At 43.0% G+C, this 5373-nt stretch overlaps 1 long non-coding RNA gene across 1 annotated transcript; it reads left to right on the top strand.

Annotated features, from left to right (window-relative positions):
* The first annotated feature begins 204 nt into the window (after positions 1–204).
* On the top strand, positions 205–3343 carry LOC119377855 (uncharacterized). Its single transcript, XR_005180881.2, has 3 exons — positions 205–524; positions 1386–1514; positions 3223–3343. It is a non-coding gene; the product is annotated as an uncharacterized LOC119377855 (long non-coding RNA).
* The last annotated feature ends 2030 nt before the right edge of the window (positions 3344–5373 follow it).

Here is a 5373-nt window from a genome sequence, read left to right as displayed (position 1 = left end):
ACCCAGACATAGGGAGATCTTCAAGAAGCAAACGGGGAAAATATCCCCAGATCCAAGTTACCCGGATGGAGTCTGTGAGAAAAGAAACGCTCGTCGCTTTACCCCACCTACCGTCTCCTGCCACCCGCGCGCACGAGACGCGGCCCATTTTCGTCTCGTACAACCCGGGCGCAGCAACGCCGGCCGTGTTGTATTTCGTGGTTACTGACGTAAGCGCAACTAGACGCGGTACCAGGCAAATAGTCACGAGATGCCGACCGTGCGACTTCAATCTCTGCGACTGCTTTGTTCGGTGTGACCGACGGACGCGATTCATAGTTTTGAAGAACACCTTCTTCAAATGTTTCCGCACGTCAGTGAGTAGCAGCGCCGCAATCCTTTGTCGACGACGCGTTCTGTGGCCCTGGAAAATGCCTTTACGCTCGGGGACGGCCGGTAACTCGGCGATTCCTCGCTTGGCGCACCATTGAAAACCGGCGGTCATCCAGCAGTGTACGCTGCCAGCGTATTTTTTATTGCCAGAGGTAAGTGAACGTTACGCTTCGTACATTGTGAGTTATTGTTATTGTAGTACGCCTTGTCGCCGAAGAAAATCGCATAACGTGTTGGTAGTGTATGCGGTTGTAGTTGTGAAGATTGTGCTCGCGCATGACATTTGTCAAGAACGTAGTCGGTAGTGTTATGAAGTTTTGGTAATTAGCTCGCTTGCACGCACTGCTCTACGCTAATATTTGCTGAAAGGAGACAACATTTTTGTCAGGCTCACCATTGTCATGCGTTTTATGCATGTCTCTTGACAAATTACTTGGAGTAACGCCGTGAAACCGAAGCTTCAACATCCATTTCGTTCGCACGAGCTCTGAAGGAATAATCATCAGCCACCGTGTGAATCGTGAATCGGTACAGTGGGAGAAATAAAGTGTATTTAGGGATGTTTTCTTTAGGCGTGCATTTTATTTGTCATTAAGTAACGTGACCCTCAAAAGCGTTTAGGTTAGCATTCTTGGACATTGCTTATCATCTTTCAAGCAATAGATAACATAGAACATAGATTTGCTAAAAATGCAATTTCTGCAGTATGACATTGTATTTTGTTCAGTTGATTTGCCCCATTTTTATCCTTTATGCACGTTGACCTAATTTGACAAGCCGTACTTTCAGCTGAATTTTCAATTGCTTTTAGCACTATATGTGCGTCCGTGTATTGAAGTCCCACCTCTCATCGCATAATAATAGCTTGTGAAGAACAACGCTTGTCTTGAATTAGCCATTTATCAGAGCTCTTCCTCCCTCCTCAAAGGGCAAGCAAGGTGCTGCTGGCACACCTGGTTCGGCTTTTCTTAACCTTTTTTTTTAATGCTGAAGTTTTTTGCAACGTACTGCAGGTAGCAAACAGCAGTGCCACAACAAACAGTGGAGTGCTGACCATGCAGTCCAGAAGGTGGCTGAGGCAAGTATGCTATAGGAGGTGCTTATTCAGGCAGAAGAAATAAGCATCTGTAGCCAACGTAAAGGTAATGTACAAAGTTCCATTTAATGAAGAAGAATCTTGTTTTGAGCTAGTCATGTCGAAGGGAAACAATGAGCGCTAGATAATTGAGATGGAAATGCAGAGTAACAATGTTATGTATGCCAGCAACCAACTTAAATTTATTCATGCAAAAGGGTTATTTCCAACTGGTTCATTTGGGGGAAGAGCCCACAGTTTCCACGAATGGGCATACCTGGTAGCCGTTGCACAACCTGTTACTGTGTTTTCGCACTCATTATTATGTGCCACTTACTCTTGTGACGTTCTGCCAAGGTGAAATTACTTCACATAAACAGCAGCGAGAAGGCTCTTGCTAGCCAGTTCAATTAAGACAGCGTTACCGTAGCTTTTAGTTCCAGTAAACCAGCTAAGCTGTATAGAAGAGCGTACTCCATGTTTGTCACCATGGACAGTGCATTTTGCCTGGGAACATGGCTTAGTTTTGAAAAGGAAAATGTTGCCTTTCTGTAAAACGTGGTACTGGGAAATGGCATTGTGCCAAAAATATTAAGGTTTATGACTTCTTGCAGCACGCATTGTTGTACAGGGATGTTAGCGTTTTCATAAATGCAATGCATTGTGCCTGAAGAATATAGCGGCCCACTTTAAAATTTATAACTTCATGATTTCAGTATCTGGGACAGACTTTACTGTATACGGTTTGTTTCTGGAAAGCTTCAACCTATCTTGCAATTCTTCAAGGCCAATACTGAATTTGCTGTTTACATTTGGCTGCACATTCTCATCACTTATGCTAAACAACAGGCTTGAGTGATGTGTGGAATTCTTGTCAATCAATTTTATTGATTACCTCGGACGATCTATTCTGCTTCCCACAGTTATTGGGTGCTTTGTGTGCATTTGCTATGCATGCTAGAAATGAAAACAGGGAATGCAGCTGGCAGCATCAACGAGTACAATGCCCATAGGCTATTATGAGGTGCGAAACGTTGCCACTGCTAGAATTTACATTATGTGTGCATGGTACAGCTGATTGTGTAATTTAGCACTTTCCAGCTACTTACGCAGTTGGAGCAGATGTCGATCATGTTTACTGTGGTATGGCACGGCCACCAAGTTTGTGCATTCTGCATACCAGGAAACCTGACACGAAGCAACGTATTGCTGTGATGGCAGCTAAGTGAGAACGAATGAGTTTGTCTTCTCTGTAGATTTGTCAATACCATTACAGAGGCTTGTTAAGTGCATTCAAGCGGCTTTAGCAATGCACTTGCAGCTACAGAGCCAGTAAAGGCAGCCAATTTCATCATCAGAGTTCACTCTGCAAATCCCACTTTCCATAAAGGGCATTGTTTTGTGATAGCTTAAGGTCAAAACTTGCTCAATGAAACAGACCTTGGTGTCTGACATTACATGAATTATGATAATTGTTATATCTCATGTGAAATTATGCCATTGTTTTTTTTTTCATATTCTTACTTTGCATACACACTTTACGACTGCACCCTCCCCAACCGAATCTTTACTAGTGCTACATTCTGTTATGGGTGAAAACAATTATTGAACTAAAAACCAGGCCAAGGAAAGCAGTATGATGCCCTGTAATGTAGGAGGATGCCACTATTGCAGTGTTTAGTCTAGAGCTGAATTTAATGAGAAAGGGCAGCAATGTAGGTCATCTGTCGATATTTGCAGACCATAATTGTGTTGTGGTCATTTTGTTATCGCAGGAAGCATCTTCAAAAGGCAGTGCTACAAGGATGTGAGCAGCAGTTTCCCTTCAACGAATGGGTCAAACTCATGGAAGCCACGAGCCTGCTGCTTCTGGCCTACACAAACATGCAGCGACCATAGTAAAGTTCTTGCAAAGGTGTGAGACATCCCTATGCTGCATGGATTGAGCATGTTATTGCCTGTTTTTTATAGCTTATAGTAATATGTCTACAAGTGTACTTCCTTCTAGTGTATATTTACATTCTCTTAAAGGGCCAGTCAGCAGGCTCCGACTTCTTTTTTTTACACCTCCCAAACAAGCTCGCTAATTCGTACAGAGGGCCGCAGGAATCACATCGTGCGAATGTCAGACACTCCACTTCTAAAAACAATAACCGCACCTCCTCTTCAGCGCTTGACCAGTCCTCTTTGCTAGCGAAGTGCTGTAATGTTGCCTATGAGCAACATTAAGTAACGCTGACTGCTGAATAGTCCTCTGCAGTACGAAACGGCATTTTAGCTTTGTGATGATGCAGTATCTGTGGTTGTCACAAGTGTTGCGAATTGGTTTATCTCGCCAGTGCTTTGACTGTGCTTCCTCACCGCACCGCTCTGGCACAGTGCCACACCGAGGAAGCCCCTCTTCAGGATGGTCAGGCTGAGCGAGAAGCTGAAACCAGCTGGAATGTTTGTTCTATCCCCTGTGGCTTCATTATTACACCGCTTAATCAAAAAATTAATGTGACAACATGTTCACGTTGTACAAGCGTGCAGTTGTCACAAATTTTAGACTCCGGGGTTGTTTAGGGGCCCTTTAGCCTTAAATTATGAATGGTAAATTCACACGTCACGTGGTTTTCTTGCTTTATTTTTTGCAATGCTGATTTTTAAAATAGCATGTCAGCTTCTGTGAGTGGTAATTTATACATTTATCATACAAAACATCCTGCTATATTCAACAAGTGTTGTTATAGATTTTTCATGGCACCAGAGCCACCTGCTTTTTGCCGTGTGGCAGCTACATGGAAGTTCATTGCTATGCTGCTTTGTTTAACTGATATCTTTTCAATCAATGCGTTTCACAGTCCAGGGTGTTTGGTGTATTTGCATCTTGATGTGTTTAATATCATAAAAGTGATGGATTTTTTTCTGTCTTCTAGTGTTTACTTTGCAGCTATTTAACTGTGGTTCTCAGGGGCATATCTAGACAGGAACATCAATTCTGCTAAGCTTTGGTTCGAAAAGAGACGCTGAACAGGAGTTCCTTAGGTGCATGCCCTGCGCGCCAGCCCTTTGGATTACAGAAATATCTAAACTGCATAATGTCTGCAGCTCCTTGCTTAATTGCATGTCTTTCTTCAACCTACAGCTCTTTCCATAATCCTTAACATTAACCTACATTACCAAGTGAACATCCCCCGCTGCAATACAGTGGTTATAATGGTCAGCTGCTGATCTGTACTGTGCAAGTTCGATCCTTGATGGAGTGGTTGCACTTTCGGTGGAGGTGCAAATCCTAGAGGTTCCTGTGCTTTTAATTTCACGTTTACATACAGAACCCCATTGTTATTATTACATCAGCAAGTGGACAGAGTGGTAATTCTAGATTGTATACATATTTAGTATAACAGACAGCTGAGCTGGTTGGTAGGTATTCATGTTAAAAAGGCAGGGCATGCAAACATGGACACAAGAGAGAAACCAAGACACCACTAACGCCAACTGGAAAGGTGGACAGTGGCACAAAATAAAGTAGACACAGAAACTTATCTGTGCATGCCCAGGCAAGAGGCGATACCTATCAATCTGGCATGCGCGATAGTCTACGTGAGAGATAACTGCTCAAGCATTTGATTTCTTCTTTATGCTAGTTAATCGACGGTTCGCTCTCTCGTGCACTGCCATTATTGATATGCCAGGCCTCGACAATTGGACGCATTTCTTCATTCATGTGCTTGTACAAAACTGCATTTATCGAATTTTGGCGTGCATTTACGCTCTCGACAATGTAAAGGTAGATTAGGTGATGAGCCTCCAGTTAGTGATCTCAGCGTTTTAGGTGTCTTGACTCTCTCGTGTCCATGTTTGCATGCCCCATCTTTTTAACATGTATTCATATAGTGCGTAAGAGAAATAGGTTATCTAGTGAGTTATTTGGAAAGTAAGTT

This window comes from Rhipicephalus sanguineus, unplaced genomic scaffold (genome assembly GCF_013339695.2).
Source record: "Rhipicephalus sanguineus isolate Rsan-2018 unplaced genomic scaffold, BIME_Rsan_1.4 Seq588, whole genome shotgun sequence".
Lineage (NCBI taxonomy): Eukaryota > Metazoa > Arthropoda > Arachnida > Ixodida > Ixodidae > Rhipicephalus > Rhipicephalus sanguineus.
The sequence above is the reverse complement of the archived record's forward strand: the minus strand, read 5'-3'. Positions and strand labels throughout refer to the sequence as shown.